We start from the raw sequence: 18,448 nt of genomic DNA, 5'->3' as shown, positions 1-18,448 counted from the left end.
GCTCATAACACCAGTGTGCCACCCAACAACCCCTAAGGCAAGACAATGTACCCAACACTTTAGTCATAGGTGACTATATAGTCAGACACACTGATATCCCACTCACCAGGCTGAACAAGGAGAAAATTACAGTCAGCTGCCTGTCGGGTGCCAGGATCCACCACATAATGCATACACTCAAGTCACTCCACAACAAGTACAAATACGACTCTGTCATTGTCCATGTTGGAGTGAATGACTTAAGACATACCTCCCTGGACTACATGAAAAGAGACATGGAAGAGCTCCCGGATCATGTGACCCAGGCAGGTAGGACCCTAGCCCTGAGTAGCATCCTGCCTTTGCCTAGAATGATACCACAGTATAAGGACAAAATGACTGATTCAACAATTGGCTAAGCTTCTGGTGTCATTCAAAGGGGATCCAGTACCTGTCTGCCTGGGACAACATGATCGACAAACCACTATACTTTGCCAGAGATGGTCTGCACCTGTCGCTCCTGGGATTCAGGTTACTGACTAAGGCTCTTGCCACCCCTATAGTGCCTTTTTTAGGCAAGGCTCAAAGGACAAAACCACCACTGTAACAGGTACAAGCATGCAAAATCTGAAGGTGATGCTAGTCAATGCTAGAAGTCTAAACCTCTAAATGCACTCTCTCAAGGCACTCTTAAAAATGGAGAACATCAATATCTGTGCCGTAACTGAGACCTGATTAAAGGCTCCAGAGAGCACCCATGCAATATCAGGTTACAACTCTTACCACACACTTTTCGGCCACCAAACCAGGACTGAAACACTAAAGGTGGAGGAGTGTCCATATTCACCAAGGATATTCACACCTCCAGGCTAGTTGCCCAACACAATGCATCCAAAATTCTCTAGGTGCAGCTAACACTAGGTAAGACTGCAATCCAAATTGTAGCTTGCTACAGATCCCCCACCATACCCCATGATTCTCATTATACCTTTCTAAACATACTGGAAAACATTAAGATACAACCAGACACCCTAATACTGGGTGATTTCAACTACCCTGCCATTAACTGGGAAAACTACTCCTGTACCAACACCTTTGCCCAGCGGTTCTTGGAATTCATAAATTCCAATGCCCTGGATCAACTAATCCATAGTCCCACCAAGAGCTCAAATATCCTGGACCTGGTTATTACCAACATGGGAAATCGATGCTCCACACCAGTGGTCACCCCCTCATTGGTTAGGTCTGACCATAAGCTAATCACCTTTGACATCCACATTCCACCCCACCCTCCAGTAAGGAAACATCCGTAAAAAACTTCTTCAAGGCCAATTTCATGCTACTCAAGTCAGAAGTGACAAACTTCATGACACCCATTCAGACAGGAACTGAAAGTTCGACTGCTGAATCCTACACTAAAAAACTGTACGAGCACATCCACTCATGCATGAATTGTGCCATCCAAAATCGAACAAGACACTCTCATCTAAAAAAAGGAAGCCAATCTGGTGGTCCCCTGGCATAAACAAACTATACAACAGAAGGAAGAAACTGTTGCAGAAAAGTGGAAAATCCCAGGATGCAAAGAACTCCTTACCAGCCTCAGTAAGAAGCTGTGATCCATCATAAAATCCTCCAAAGCTAGTTACAAAAATAAAATTGCCAAAGATTCTGAAGAGAACCACAAGGCATTCTATAGCTATGTCAAGAATCTAAATGGCAATGCTCAGATCTGCTCTGAGCTACAACAGAATGGCATTAAATATACTGACCCCAAGGACATTGCCAATATCATGGCAGATCAATTCAGTGCCAGCTTCACTCCCTTCTCACCCCCTAAAGGGCCCATCTCAATACAGAAAGATTGCCAAATTCCAGTAATCACAGCCACACAGGTACAAACCGCACTCTCCAAAGCTAAGAATACAGCATCCATGGGACCAGACGACATCCCAGGCTGTGTACTACATGAACTACAAAATGAACTGGCACCTCGTCTAAGTGTCATGTTTAATCATAGCCTCACCTCAGCCTTCATGCCCACTGAGTGGCACACAGCTAGTTATCCCACTCCACAAGGGGGGATCCATCTTGGATCCTGGGAACTACCGTCCCATCAGTCTGATGAGCCTGATCTGCAAGACCATGGAATGTATTTTCATTTATTTATTTTATTTTATTTTACATTTGTTGACGGAACTTATAAATAAAGACATTGGCAACCTTCAAACACTGGACCCCACTCAGTTTGGGTTCATGAAGGGACGATCCTGTCTCCTGAACCTGATTGACTTCTTCAAATCAGTCTCCAGAGTAGTGGACGAGGGTAAGGTGGTCCACACAGCCTGTCTGGACCTTGCCAAGGCCTTCAACACCATCCCCCACTCTGGAATCATAGATAAATTTACTAAGCTGGGCATAAATCCCTACGTCAGTCGATGGGTTGCCAACTGGCTTACTGACAAAACCCACACTGTAAAAGTAGCCGACTCCAAATCCAGCTCCAGACAAGTAACAAGTAGAGTATCTCAGGGTTCAGTCCTGGGACCGCTCTTGTTTGGCATCTACTTCTCTGAAGTACAGGCCAACACAAAGGGACTCTATCTAGCAAAGTTCACAGATAACTGTAAATTGAAAGCCATTATTGAATCCCCAAATGATTTGGATATTCTACAAAAGGACCTTACAGAAACAGATGCTTGGTGCCAGAGCCATGGGCTCAAGCTCAATGCCAAGAAGTGTATAGTTATCCCCTTTGGGAAAAAAACATGTACCCATGAATTGCCACATAGGTGGCAGTACACTAAACACTGAAAGTGTGATAAGAGACTTAGGAACACAGGTGGACTGTGGTCTCACCTTCAATAACCACATCACCACAACAGTCAGGAAATCCTTCTGTGTGGCACACCTCATCACTAAGGGCTTTTCATTAGGAAAAAAGGAGGTCATTGTCCCACTGGACAGTAGCTCCTCATTGTCTGGCAGCTGGTACAGAGGTTACAGTTGCAGTTGCAAGCTAGAGTTCTGATAGTACAGAGTTTGATTCCCTCAGCCCTCATTTGCCTGCTGTGTAATCTTGAGCAAGGCACTCAACCAAACATTGCTCCCAGGTTGCCCCTGAAAAGGGACTGTGTCCAGTGGGCCTACCTGGTTAACAAATAGGTATTATTATTATTAGTGCAATCAAAGACAGGTGTGGGATTTACCAGTCATGCAAAAACAGGAGTGGGATTCTTCATTCATTTAAACAATGATAGAAGCAGGGAGGCAAAGCATCTCACTATACCAAAACAAAATTAGCAACAAGTGAAACCTACTCTCTGCATTTCCCACTACAGCAGTCAGATGTAAAGGATATGCAAAAGCATGAAGTATAGGGTTCAGAAGCAATAAACGGACCTTGGACTGGGGTCCTATACATCCAAGCACTACATGTCCTTGGTGGAGACTGTCCAGATTTTGCAGGAGGCACTCTGCTTGACATGTATGGGAAATCTATTCCAGAGTCTGGGGAGTCTCTGAGTCATGAAACTATCCCTCCAGCATGTTTTGTTTATTGTGATGACAAGGTTTAGATCCCTGGAGCGTGTGGCTCTGAGGGATTGGGATTTCTTTAAGTGTAGCATGCCCAACAGCTCTGGGTTTGACATGGCCTTCTATGTTAAGGAGAGATCACCTCTGAGTAGACAATATGCGACAGAGTATAGCTGGAGTTTTTTAAGGCAGTCAGCATAGGGCATCTGCTTTAGGCCTGTGATTCTTTTAGTGAGGTATTTCTGCGGCCTTTCCAGTTGTTGCAGATGTCTTGAGAGGTACATACCAAATGGGGCGTTGTATTCTATAATGGGACTAATAAGGGATGAGTACAGTGGGACAATGACCTCCTTTTTTCTGGATGAAAAGCCCTTAGTGATGAGGTGTGCCACATAGAAGGATTTCCTGACTGTTTTGGCGATGTGGTTATCGAAGGTGAGACCACTGTCCACCTGTGTCCCTAAGTCTCTTATCACACTTTCAGTGTTTAGTGTACTGCCACCAATATGGTAATTCACGGATACATGTTTTTTCCCAAAGGGGATAACTATACATTTGTTGGCATTGAGCTTGAGCCCATGGCTCTGGTATGAAGCATCTGTTTCTGTAAGGCCCTTTTGTAGAGTATCCACATCATTTGGGGATTCAATAATGGCTCCCAGTTTGCAGTCATCTGCAAACTTTGTTAGCCAGAGTCCCTTCGTGTTGGCCTGTACTTCAGAGAAGTAGATGTCAAACAAGAGCGGTCCCAGGACTGAACTCTGAGGTACTCCACTTGTCACTGGTCTGGAGCTGGATTTGGAGTCAGCTACTTTTACAGTGTGGGTTCTATCAGTAAGCCAGTTAGCAACCCATTGGGTGACGTAGGGATTAATGCCCAGCCTAGTAAGTTTATCTATGATTCCAGAGTGGGGGATGGTGTTGAAGGCCTTGGCAAGGTCTAGATAGGCTGTGTGGACCACCTTACCCTTGTCCATGACTCTGGAGACTGATTCGAAGAAGTCAATCAGGTTCAGGAGACAAGATCGGCCATTCACGAACCCAAACTGGGTGGTGTCCAGTGTTTGAAGGTTGCCAATGTCTTTGTTTATAAGTTCCATGATAATACGCTCCATGGCCTTGCAGATAAGGCTCATCAGACTGAAGGGACAGTAGTTTCCAGGATCCAAGGTGGATCCCCCCTTGTGGAGTGGGATAACTGCAGCTCTGCACCACTCTGTGGGCATGAAACCTGAGGTGAGGCTATGATTAAACATGACACTTAGGTGAGGTGCCAGTTCATATTGTAGTTCATGTAGTACACAGCCCGGGATGTCATCTGGTCCCATGGATGCTGTATTCTTAGCTTTGAAGAGTGCATTTTTTACCTGTGTGGCCATTATTACCAGAATTTGGCAACCTTCCGGTATTGAGATGGGCCATCTAGGGTGTGAGAGGGGGGTGAATTTGGCACTGAATCGATCTGCCAGGATATTGGCAATATCCTTGGGATCAGTATATTTAATGCCATTCTGTTTTAGCTCAGAGCAGATCTGAGCATTGCCATTTAGATTCTTGACATAGTTATAGAATGCCTTGTGGTTGTCTTTGGAATCTTTGGCAATTTTATTTTCGTAACTAGCTTTGGAGGATGTTTTGAGGGATCTCAGTTTCTTACTGAGGCTGGTAAGGGAGTTTTTTGCATCCTGGGATTTTCCTCGTTTCTGCAACAGTTTCTTCCTTTTGTTGTAAAGTTTGTTTATGGCAGGGGACCACCAGATTGGCTTCCTTTTTTTGGATGAGAGCATCTTGGTTCTATTTGGGATGGCACGATTCATGCATGAGTGGATGTGCTCGTACAGTGCCTTAGTGTAGGATTCAGCAGTTGAACTTTCAGTTCCCGTCTGCATGGGTGTCATAAGGTTTGTCACTTCTGACTTGAGTAGCATGAAGTTGGCTTTGGAGAAGTTTTTTATGGAGGTTTCCTTATTGGGGGGTGGGGGGGATGTGGATGTTAAGGGTGATTAGCTTATGGTCAGACCTGACTAACAAGGGGGTGACTATAGGTGTGGAGCATCAATTTCCCATGTTGGTAATGACTAGGTCTAGGATATTGGGTCCCCAGTGGGACTATGGATTAGTTGATCCAGGGCGTTGGAATTTATGAATTCCAAGAACTGTTGGGCAAAAGTGGTACATGAGTAGTTTTCCCAGTTAATGGCAGAGTAGTTAAAATCACCCAGTATTAGGGTGTTTGGTTCTATCTTAATATTTTCCAATATGTTTAGAAAGGTGCAGTGAGAATCTTGGGGTATGTTGGGGGATCTGTAGCAAGCTACAATTTGGATTGCAGTCTTACCTAGTGTTAGTTGCAACTGGAGAATTTCAGACGCAGTGTGTTGGGCAACTAGCATTGTGGTGTGAATATCCTTGGTGAATATTAACACTCCTCCACTTTTAGTGCTTCGGTCCTAGTTTGGTGGCCGAAAAGTGTGGTAAGAGTTGTAGCCTGGTATTGCAGCGGTGCTCTCTGGAGCCTTGAACCAGGTCTCAGTTACTGCACAGATATCGATGTTCTCCATTTTTAGGAGTGCCTCGAGAGAGAGTGCAATTTGAGGTTTAGACTTCTAGCATTGAGTAGCACTACCTTCAGATTTTGCATGCTTGTACCTGTTATGGTGGTGGTTTTGTCCTTTGAACTTTGTCTGAAAAAGGCAAATTTTTAATTTGTTAACTGACTGGCATCTATTACACACAGGTGTCAGTTCACATCGGTGATAAGGGGCAGGAATAAACACTGTGGTTAAATGATGCCGCAAAACAAGATATGATTCTTTATTATTTAATATTGCAATCACTCTCTTAAAACTAAAGACAGACATGGTCAAGTAAAGAAGCAGATATAAAAAAATTTGAAAATTATCAGTGGTATACAAACAACATCTTATATTCTAGAGCTGGAAAATTTTAAGAATTAAAAACATCTATGTCAAAAGCCTTGTGCTTCAGACAAACAAACTGCTCCAGTCTAAAGTATACATCATCAAAATCATTCTCAGTTATTTCCTTTAAACAATTATTTCAAAAGATCAGCTCTGTTACGTCTTAAGTTACAGTTTATCACACCCATCTGCATTTCTGCCTCACAGGACTAAGTTAGCTATTTTGCTTTCTAATTACTGTACTTCATGTGCAATTTACATGTCACCCATGTGTCTGCATGTGTTTCATTAAGGTCCCTCCTTTCCTTATATATTCCAAAAACATCAGGGGAGACAGTACTCCAAATTAGGTGTAGGTGTGTGAGGTGTGTGTGTTTGTGTGGGAGTATCCTGGAATTCACTGACATCGCACTGTTTTCTTTATGAGATGTAGCAAAGCAACATTCATGTAGTGAAGGTAGGCACTGAAAACCTAAATTGTAAAAATGATTCACCTATAGATTTTTATCACGATGAGCTACCAGGCCAGCATAATTTACTTAAACAACATCACTATGACATCAGCAAGCTTTATAACAGTGTGACATCACTGCACTGGATGTGTAGGTAGTTTTACCAGCAGCCCAGCAGCAGTATTCTGTTTCCAGTTATCAAAGGTTGCCCTTGGGAGTTCAACTTCCTTTTATAATCTAACTAAATTTGGTAATTTTGGCTTGAGTGACAGAGAACCAGACTAAATTGTTTTTAAAAATTTTACAAGGGTGCATTTTCTTACATATTCTTGATATTAGTATAGGTCTCTTTAAAAATTAAAACATAAACCTTATTTCTACAGTTTTCTTCAAAGAATATTTGGTTAAAAGCACTTGACAGGCATGGCCATTTTGCTTTCTGATTGTTGTGTTTTCTGTAGGAGACAAAGTTCTCCCATATACTCCATGCATAAGGAGATCTCCTTTGCCTGTGTCTCATATAAGTAATAAACCGTAGGACCTAGATCACTGCACTTTTGCAGAAAACAGGTATCGCAACATTAACAACTGATGTTGTGAAGGCATGGCTACAAAAATTATTTACCAAGCCTGACTTTAATAAACTGCACAGTTCACATAAATACCCCTTGCTTTTTCTCATCTTAACACTGATACATATAATTCTTATACTTTGTTTATAGTTAGGATTCCTGTTTTGTTTGGTCTAGTACTGGTAGAACTATGAATAGGGTTATGTTACAGCAAAGTCAAGTCATGAATAGAAGAGAAACTTAACTAGACCATGCATTGTTATTTTCTGTGTTGTAGTCTTTACTTTTGACAAATACAATATCAAATCTTTTATGAGGATAGTACAGTATGGACTCATATCAGACCCTGAGTATATATTTATCTATTTGTCTTTCTGTCTCTTTATTTAGTTATTTATTCATTTTGTTAACCCTGCTGTCCAGTTAGATAGTACCCATTTCAGATGAGGCCAAGGAGGCAAAACTTTATGACTATTGAAAGTACAGTGGGTACTCAAATAAATACAAAACACAGCTACAAATCAGTCAGTGAAACAGAATAACAGTGCATGAATAAGGCGAAAAAAAGACTGAATGCAAACAAATCATTCTTCACTTCTAATGAGTCTTACATAAAAGTGATATAAAAATATTCAAACTGCAGTGCAAGTCCCTTTCAGAAGCTGAAGATGACCACATGGAGCCATATAACTAGTTAGCACAGCAGAGTCTTTTTCTTCATTGAAAATAACCAGACAAATCATTCCACCAACATAGAAAGTCCATGTGAGAAAGGGCTGTTATTAGCCTATGAATCCTTTCTGTGGCTAAATCAGGTAAGAAGCCTCTCTTTTTATAAATCACACCACTTCTCCTCACTGTCTTTAAATCTATCTTAGCTGAATATATGGGAAGCTATTAATTTATCCCAGGCCTATCCCCTTAGCCCTTGTATACATGGAAAGCAATTAACCAAGTGTACCAGAGGCACGGCATAAGCTAGGTTGCAAATGGCTCAGTTGGTCTACTGACTAGTATCAGTCTATGAACTTGTGAGTCTATGACTTGCCATGCTTGTTACAAAGCAAGAAAAATAAGTAGCTTTTAAAAAATCTTGTCCTAGAACAGAAAATACTGCAGCAATGATACACTGATTAATAAGGATAGAATGTACAGGATTAAAAATGGTAATGATTGCATCTGCTCTACCAGGCAGTGTGGTGATCAATGCCAGAAGACAAAGCAAAGCCAAATGAAGTAGTAATAGGCAAAATCAGACTCCACACCCCTTAATCAGTCAGAACAAGAAAGAACTGTAACTAGCATTGTAAAACAGAGAGGTGTCATTCTTATGCAGGAAGAAAGTCATGGACAGAATCTAATATATTGTCCACTGCAAGTTATAAATGAAATGCATAATCAGTTTTTTGATACTGGGCTTTGTTTGCATAGATTATCTGATATCCACATCACCAGTGTTCAATTTCTGATGAAACTTGAAGGAAATGACTGACTGACTGGGTTCCTTTATAATCACAAAATATACTAATGAAGTTCTGCTCACCCCTTCCTGTATGAGTGTTACCAGGTTAAATTCATTAAATATTTGTTAATCAAGTTGCTATGCCAAACCTCTCACTGTAAGTGCCATGACATAGAAGTATAAAGCCTTAACTATGGCTCAGGTGTCCGAAGTCTGATTTGCAGTTCAGACATCTGAAGTGCTGACAGGGAAGAAAGGATGTGCCCATCCAGGGAGGAAACATTAGTCAGAAACACTCACTGAGGGGAGGCATGGTCCAACGAGGGGGGAAGCCCTTAGTCATGCCGATAAATGCAGGGGTAGGTGGTGGGGAAATAAGGGTAAGTCATAACCCTTCCACAAGAAGCAGAAGCAGTTGCCAGAACCACCCATCAGGATGCCCTTAGGATTCACTCCAGTTCTAGCTCACTCAGAGGGGAGAAGTGGAGGAGCAAGTAGACCTGGTGTAGATGGGGGCATTGTGTTGGCTAGCTGGACAGAATGAAGGCAGTAGGGGAGTTGAAAAAAAAAAAAACAGAAAAGGGTAGTGTTATGTCAAAACATGTTAGAAAAAATAACAGTGAATGGACTTTCTAGGTGATTATTATTTATAGAGGTGGACATCGAATGCATGACAGAAAAAAATGACAATAGCTGAGGTACTTTGAAATGTGTGGAATAAAAATCTCTGAGTTGAGGCATGAAAACAAGTGAGCTAAGCTAATCATTTAACACTTGAATCTAAGGTGCTCTGAAGTAAAGGCCCTTGAACAGAGAAGTCCTCTGAAAAGCACTCATTTCATAGCATAGAACAGTGAGGGAATTCAAGGAGATGACACTTGAATGGAGACATCTTGTATACCTGGAAAAGAAGAAATTTATCTAGAGGTCATAAATACTCTGAAGACAAACAACTTAAAATAAGACAACAGGCTGCACAGTTACCACAAGAACAAGGAGCGGATGGTATATGTTGAGGTCGTTGGATCAAATTGAATTGTGCATGAGAGACCACACTCCCTGGAAAAGGGGAAAAGAAGTAACCCCTAAAGGAAAGGAAACAAATGTGAGAACTGTAGTATTATAGTTTTATGGGGAGAGTATAGAACTCTTGCTAGTTTTGTTTTGTAAAATTGCAGTCTTGCTAGATTTTCTTAAAAAGTGAAATAAAATTTGTAAGGCATTTTATTTTAAAGTACGAGTTCTAAGGCCTGTTCTGGTTTCATTTGGTAGTACCCTTCTGCTGCAGGTTGCTTGGTTTATGTAATTTTCCCTGTTGAAAGCAAGATATGGCAGCAAAAGAAGTGTAGGCAAATGTCAAACTAGATGTACAAATATTTAAGATTTGAGACATTCAATATCAAAATTATTAGATTTTCTTTTAGTTTACCATATATTGTATACTCTGTATGGCCTATGACCCATTTCAGTAATTTAGTTGTAGAGCTTCCATTTGGAGCTGTGGTTCAGCTCGAACTTAATTGTACATTTTTTGTTAATGATATTTGGACATTTGTTTGAGTAAAAGAAACCATTCCATACACAGCTACTACATGTTATATATTATGCAGGCAAAAGGGCAGTCATTGTGAAAAAAGGGCAAACAGAAAGGGACTCAGAATTAAACCCTCAGGTAAGCCATGACAATGGCCTGTGGATAGAAGAATATGAAATATCCTGTTTGAGCCATGCTCAGGAACCATAAGCAAATGTTACAGTGTAATATTCATTTTGGAAAACAAATATGTAATAAAGACAGGAAAACTGAACCTAAAGTCTTTAAGAGATCCAGAAGGAAAGCAATAATTATTTCACCAAGGTGAGAGTGTCCAAACTCACAAAAGTAATGCTATAAAGTAGGATTTCTCAAATGGCAATGTCAGTCTCCTTTGGGGAGGCCCAGGCCTTTTTCTGGGCAGGACCCAAGCAATTAGGGTGTTGGTCCCCTTCAGATAGTGCCAGCATATGCTTTTATATATGGAAAGGTCCAAAGTATTCTCCCAATATCTTGGAGAGAGAGAGAGTCAAAGATATTTCTGTGTTTTTAGGGAGGCTGGCTGTAAAGACTCTGATAACATATGACACAGACCCCCGGATTCACAAATCTTCTGTGCAGGACTAACTTAGTCATGCATGGAAGCGACCATTTAGGAGCAGCATGACAGTGCGCCATGCATATTAATGAATCCTAAATGGACACAGGGCATGGACGCATGCAGGGGGCATGTCTGAGAGCAGAGCTCTCACAATATACACACCCCTGCAATCAAGAACTGCAGTTTAGCAATAACAATGAGCGAGACTGCTCTTAGGGGGTTGCATACACCCAGCAACCCCCCAAGTTTATAAGAGCAATAGTTAAAATACAATAATATAAACAAGTTATTTTTTTTTATCAAACAGATAAAATTTAACCGTAGGTGTGTGGGTTTGCCCATTGCTTACCTACGTATACTGCAGCTTAAATGGCACAAGAAGATAAATATCAAGATATATGCAAATGAATCAGTACTGCAATAGTGTAGTGGTCAGAGCATTTGCCTTTTGAACAATCATTCCTGGTTCGAGTCTCACTCCAGTACATTCCATTTTCCATGTCAAATCACTTTATGAACAATATTTTTTGTTGCATATCCTACTAAATAACATATATTTGTGAACTGGATTACTGCATTAAATGCAGATGTGAGGTGTCATTGTAATAATGTTGTAAAATCCACAGATAAACACAAGTGCCCCATACAGTATATGTACACATGAATCGGGGATACAAATTGAAGGTATAATGTGTAATGAATGATAAATCCATAGAGTGTCTAAATCCACCACCTTTCTAAGAACTATTTTACATTTCTGTCTAAATTAGTGCGGGGATAAGCAGGAGTAAGCACTATTAAGCAGTAGTAAGCAGGCATATGCAGATTTAAGTAGTAGTAAGTGTGTTTAAGCCCATTTGCATAGGGATAAGCAATGCACACACAGGTTAAGCAATACTGAAGCTAACTCTCTGTAAGCATATTTAACTGGAGGTTATCATTGCTACCATGGCACAAACATGCGCAAACCCGCTTACAGTTGCTTTAAAGTGCCTTAATCACTCTGTATGCAACAGCTGCTGTTCTGCCCAGCAACAAAATAAACAGCCCTTGCAGGTCTTGAACCCAAGCCCCTGTACACTATAGTATCAGTAGTTAACCAGTAAGCCATCACAGCAGTACATAAGACTGAGGCATCATCAAACAGATCCTCACTATAGGAATATTAAACTTAACATGTGAAAGAAATCTATATACAGTTTTATGTTGTATAACCTACTACATAACATAAATATGTGAACTGGAGCACTGTATTAAGTCCAGATGTGAGGTGGCATTGTAATAAAGTGCTGAAATTCCCTAATAAACACATGGATGCCATACAGTGTATGTACACATGAATCATGGATACCAAACACATATATAACATGTAATGAATAAAAATCAATGCCAAACAGCAAATAGTATGCAAATTAAAAATTAAGCAATGCTAAGCTTTGCACACCCCTGCTTACTAGGTGTAATCAGTATGTAGGCCAGCTAAATCAGTTTGCCCATTGGTACACCCCTTTAAGAAATGCCAATCTTAGTTAAGCAGGTTTGCCCATAGCTTAGCATTTTCAAAGCCATCCAATCATGACAAAGTACAGGAAATCAGCCCTATTTAAACCCAGCAGCCTGGAATACATCTCATAATTGGTTGCAGCTTCCTCCTGTAGGCACTATGATAGGTGTGGGAGAGGGAGTGTGCTTTCAGACACAGTGCTGGGGCATCCTGGAGTCCACAGTCATGGCAGGACTCCTTGTTAAAGACCATGACCAGAGACTGCTGCAGGGCCAGTAGCAGGGTTCCCAATATAAAGCGGAAGCCTGGGACTGTCTCGTCCATGACCTCACCAGTGCCACTGGCATGCCTTGAACTAGTTAGCAGGTCAGGCATCACTATGCTAACCTGAACCAGAGAAAGTGGGAGCTCTTGGATCAGTGGATCCAAGAGGCTAGAAGGACGGGGAATGTCCCAGATATGTGTAAGTATCAGTCCACTACCTGTTTAATAATTGCCAGCTCATATGCATTATGGATAGGTATGGCTAAGTATTCCTCTTATATCTTTGACAATGGCAGATGAGTGGGCTATGAACTGGAAAGCCCATGCCTATAGATTGCAGAGGTTGCGTTGCGAGGCAGGTTAATAATACTCTTGCACGTACTGTCATAAGAAATAAATCTAAAAGTAGTAGAAAGTTAATTACTGGTATAAAATCTGTATTGTTTAAGGCATGTACTGAATACACCAGACAATATGGCAGGAAGAGTTTCATATAGTTTGTATGTAAATAAAAGGTTAACAGCCCGACAATAAAGGTCTAACTGCTGGAATGCATGTGCTTACTCTGGTATCATATGGTAATGTAGTGTTGCAATCTCTTAATAGTACTGCTGTATTAAGCACTGTTACCCACACTGTGCTCTACATAAATAAAATGTGTAGAAATGTCTGTATATGACTGTTGTATTCACAAGAGGTCATATTGTACAACTGAGAGAGACTTAGAAAACAGTGAAAAGATAGACAACATAATCCAAATAGCGCACTCAACTTAGACGTGAATTGTTGTATTTTTAGCACACATAACCATGGTTCGAATCCTGGGAGTAGTTGTAAGCTGTATGCAGAATCATACCCTACAACTGTACAGATATGTCCAGAATGTCCAGTTAAGTGGCTCATATCTGCTGCCTTTCACCCTGTCCCCCTAGCAAATCATTGGGATGATCCCAGATGTTTAGGCAGCAAATAATGACATACAACTGATTGTTAGACATCTATAAGAACAAACTTGTCACTCTAGCAAGTAATAAGCCAAATATGTCCCATCTCCACCCCATGTTGTGAAGCTGTGACCAGAGTGTGTGCAGTAACAGAGTGAGGCATATGTGCATAATAATAATGTGGAATCTGGTAATACGTGTGGCAACATTCAGGTACTGCTAACAAACATTCCCCCACAGGTCTGTCAGATACAAAAACTGTGCCTAGAAATAAAAGATTGAAATCCTGGACTGGTACTGTTTACTCTGGTATTATATGGCATTGTTAGTGTTGCAGTTGCTCTGAATAATAAGGTATTACTCACCACTGTCATCCACACTGTGCTACTTAATAAAACTGTCTAGGAAACCCTGTATAAGAGTGTTGTAATTACAAGGTCAGATTGTGAAACCACAGGAGACTTATAGACAGAAATCAGAGAAGAAATACACAGCAATATCTATATAGCACACTCAGCTGTGATGTACACTGTTTTATTTTTAGCAGACACAGCCATGGTTTGAATCCTGGGAGTGGTAGTAAGCTGTATGCACAATCATACCCCACAAGTGTACAGATTTGTCCAGAATGTCCAGTTAATTGGCCCATATCTGCTGGCTGTTACCCTGTCCCCCTGGCATATCAGTGTGCTAATCTTTGACATGTAGGCAGCATTTAATGTCATATAACTGACTGTCAGGCCTGTACATATTTGGAAAATCTCTATGAAAACAAACCTGTCATTGTATGACTCATCAAAGATTTATGAGGGCAATAGTCAAAATATGTCTCGGTTTCACCTGCATGTTGTCAAGACATGCCCAGAGTGCGTGCAATAAGAGATGGACAGGTATGTGCATAACATCATCCTGGAATCTGGGAATATGTGTAGAAACAGTCAGGTAGTGTTAACAAACAATACCACCACAGGTATACAAGGTAAGAGGTGTATACTGCAGGGAAAACTCAGTTCATGTATATAGTTGTCTACATCCATACCACTGTCCAAACTAAGGCCATAGGGTAGTATAATAATACCTGTAAGGTACAGATTAGCGCACTGACTAGGAAAGTAATGAGAACTACAAGGATATACAAGTTAATTGACATCTTTCTCTCCCCCCCCACCATATCTGCAACAATAAAATAATACACAACTCAATCAGTATGTGCTCTATTAAATCTACTGTTGGGACATATGTCTTATTGTTTGATAAATATTTAAATTTGTTTCTATGCATGTGCCATGTTGAAATACTCCCACATTGGTGGCATGCTGCCATCAATGTACCTGCATGCTGTTGTAATGGCCACTGTAGTTACATATATGCATGTGTGCTGTTTATTATGCAATTGTTCCATATCTGGTGTTTCATGTTAATGGAAATATTTATGCATGCTGTTATACCTAATCCTGGAATGTGTTGACTATTACTAACCCACATATGTTGTAAAATTGAAACACCATAGCACGTTTGGGAAGGCCGGTCCCAGTGGACCCACCTCTCCCATCTCATCTGGCCATGGCACTGGGCACCAGCACATCTGGGGCCCACCCCCAGGACCTCCTTGTCTGGTGGTACTACACCACCTTTGGGTGGAACCGCCTCAGGGGATAGGGCTTGCCCCCCCGGGAGTGGGCATGGACAGGACACTGTCACCCATCACCAGGACCGGGGTCTGGTGCATAGCGAACTCCACAGGGAGTTTGGAGCTCTGCTATGCCAGCTTGAGGGCCACGTGGCACAACTAGAGGGTCAGTCTGGTCCTCCTACTCAGCCCCCAGCACAGCCACCTTCGGGGTCATAAAGGTGCAATGGTGACTGCCCATGGGTGGGGACCTCAGTCCCACTGTTTCTACTAGGGGGCTCATGGGCTTCTGACTTCCAAACACCCCTCCTCATCCAAGGTGTTTACCCCCCACATGTGTCATATACCGCTCCTGTATTTTGTCTTTTCTGTCTTGTCTGTTATCCTACCCAACCTACCTCTCCAAATATACCTACTATCCCTCCCCAACATCCCACTCTCACCTTAAAAAAAAAAAGGGCAATCTGTTCCCAAAAAGAAAATCTCGCCCCATACATAGCTGTCTATGTCACACATGTGTCCACTGGACACCTGTAATCTGATCTAATTGGCTTCACAACATATTATTTTTGTCCTCACCCCTCTCTCAGGGGTATGAGTGTCCAAATCTACCTCCAAATCAGTGTATATGCACAGCTGTTGCTGTTGAAGAAATGGACAGCTATGGACCTTCCCTACACCTGTCCTGCACATCCCTATTTTCCCTACTGTCTTTCCCTCTTTGTGCCCCTTTTTCACCACTTTCCTATCAACCCTTTTTCATTTCTTTAAAAGAAATTAGCGCGGGGGTAAGCGGGAGTAAGCACTTTTAAGCAGCAGTAAGTGGATTTAAGCCTGTGTGCACAGGAGTAAGCAATGCCTACACTGGTTAAGCAATTGCAATGCTAAATCAGTATAAGAAACTGTAACCAGAAATTAGCACTGCTTACCTCTGTGCAAACCTGTGCAAACCTGCTTACAACTGCTTAAAAGTGCCTTAATCACTCTGTAGCCAATGGCCTTTGTTCTGCCCAGCAACAAAATAAACAGCCTTGGCAAGGCTCAAGCCCAGGACCCTGCACACCATAGCCAAAGTGCTTTACCACTAAGCCATGTCAGATATACATAACCCTGATGTTTTTACAATCATATCATCCAGCACAGTCATTCAACAGTCCAGGAAATGTATTTATACATGTAGATGTATGTGTGTGTATATATCTATTATTTTATATCTATGGATATAAAAGAAAACCTAATGAATACATATATGAGCAAAGGCATTGTTAATGGGGGTGAGCGGTGCCAAGCTAAATACCTCTTGTAAGTATTGATATCACCCCCTCCCCCACAGCCAAACAGATCTGTCCTGCAACACAATACCAACTGTTGCAAGTCCCATATTCAGGACCATACACAACGTGGCCACAAGACGATAACAGTAATCCATCCCACCTGTATGATCTCAGGATGGGATCCATAACATATCATGCAGTACACTCTGGCTACCATAGGGAATGTACAATGTGGAAGCAGTAAACATTCCAAAAATACATACACACATATATGCAGATACATATATATTTATATATATATATATATATATATATATATATATATATATATATATATATATATACATATACATATATATATATATATATATATATATATATATATATATATATATACATATATAAATATATATATATATATATATATATATATATATATATACATACATATATATATATATATATATATATATATATATATATATATGTAACTACACATACACACCCATAGATATGTATAGGAAGATACATATTTAGAGGGTGCACAGTATATTGAGCAGCCAGTATTCCTACAGTTGACACCTTTTCAAATGGACAATGTATGAGTCACTCATACAAAAGACAATTGTTGCCTGAAACATATACCCACAGCGAAGTCAAACGATATGACACCACACACAGGTTTGCACACACAGCTTTGCATACACAGTTTATTTGTGTACTATTACAGTTGTATATGCCATGTCATATAGCTGTTAAGACTTTGAAATACATACTAACTGATTAATGCCACTCTTAAGCAGATAATTTTATACAGTAATCCAAAAGCACAACATATGTCGCTGTCCAGGCCAAGGCCTTCAAGTAGTACAACAGTAAAGACAGACTGGGCCAGAGGATAACAATCAATCAATTGTAATTGATGCAGATGTATAGACAGCAGCCTCTTATTACACTCTGTACTCAATCCCTAGGTGGAAAAGACTTAAGTTGACACAATGGGATGTATCTGTTACATAACAATGCATAACTGAAAACATCACAATCGCACTGACAAACAGAACAGTCTGTATGGCAGTAAGCACTAGGTCACCAATGTTCCCAAGGTGAAATTTATGGTAATGTACAGCCATATACCCTAAGGCAGCTTACTACCGATATCCCTCACATGTTGTAATAGCCTAGGTTATATATGGTGCATACCCCACCCCCATATACTGACATACAGGGGCATATAACATACACTGACCTCTGGACTACAGAAGGGCACACATGTTTTGTGCAGCTGAAACCCACATATATATGGTCCCTACTCCATAATATGTGTGGAGGCCACAACAGCACTGGAATGATGGCAGAAATGGCAGCATGCCATAATCACAGGCCACTGCATAATAACCCCTTACTGCATGTCATATGGACAAAGCCTGCTGTGTAGGTGGAGGACAAAAACCGGAACACAGGCCCATATGTGAAACAGTGTTGTCATACACTGAGTAAGTTGCTGGTGTTACAGGATAGTCTGCAAGATATCCTTAGTCAGGAATATGAAGTCAGAAACACAAATGTATGAAGCCATGTACTGATAGCACTCAACACACACAATGCCAGTGATATATCTGACACAAGACCTGTGTGGTAGACAGACAAAACATAACAGGCACACCTCTGGCCATCATGTGGATAGGCCCACAGTTGAGAGCTATGCAGACAGACAGCATTCCATGTTAAACTAATATGTACACATAAACCCTGTAACACTGGTGCTATACAA

Source organism: Protopterus annectens, chromosome 2.part2 (genome assembly GCF_019279795.1).
Source record: "Protopterus annectens isolate FY-2018-M chromosome 2.part2, PAN1.0, whole genome shotgun sequence".
Classification (NCBI taxonomy): domain Eukaryota; kingdom Metazoa; phylum Chordata; order Ceratodontiformes; family Protopteridae; genus Protopterus; species Protopterus annectens.
This window is presented reverse-complemented; position numbering follows the sequence as displayed.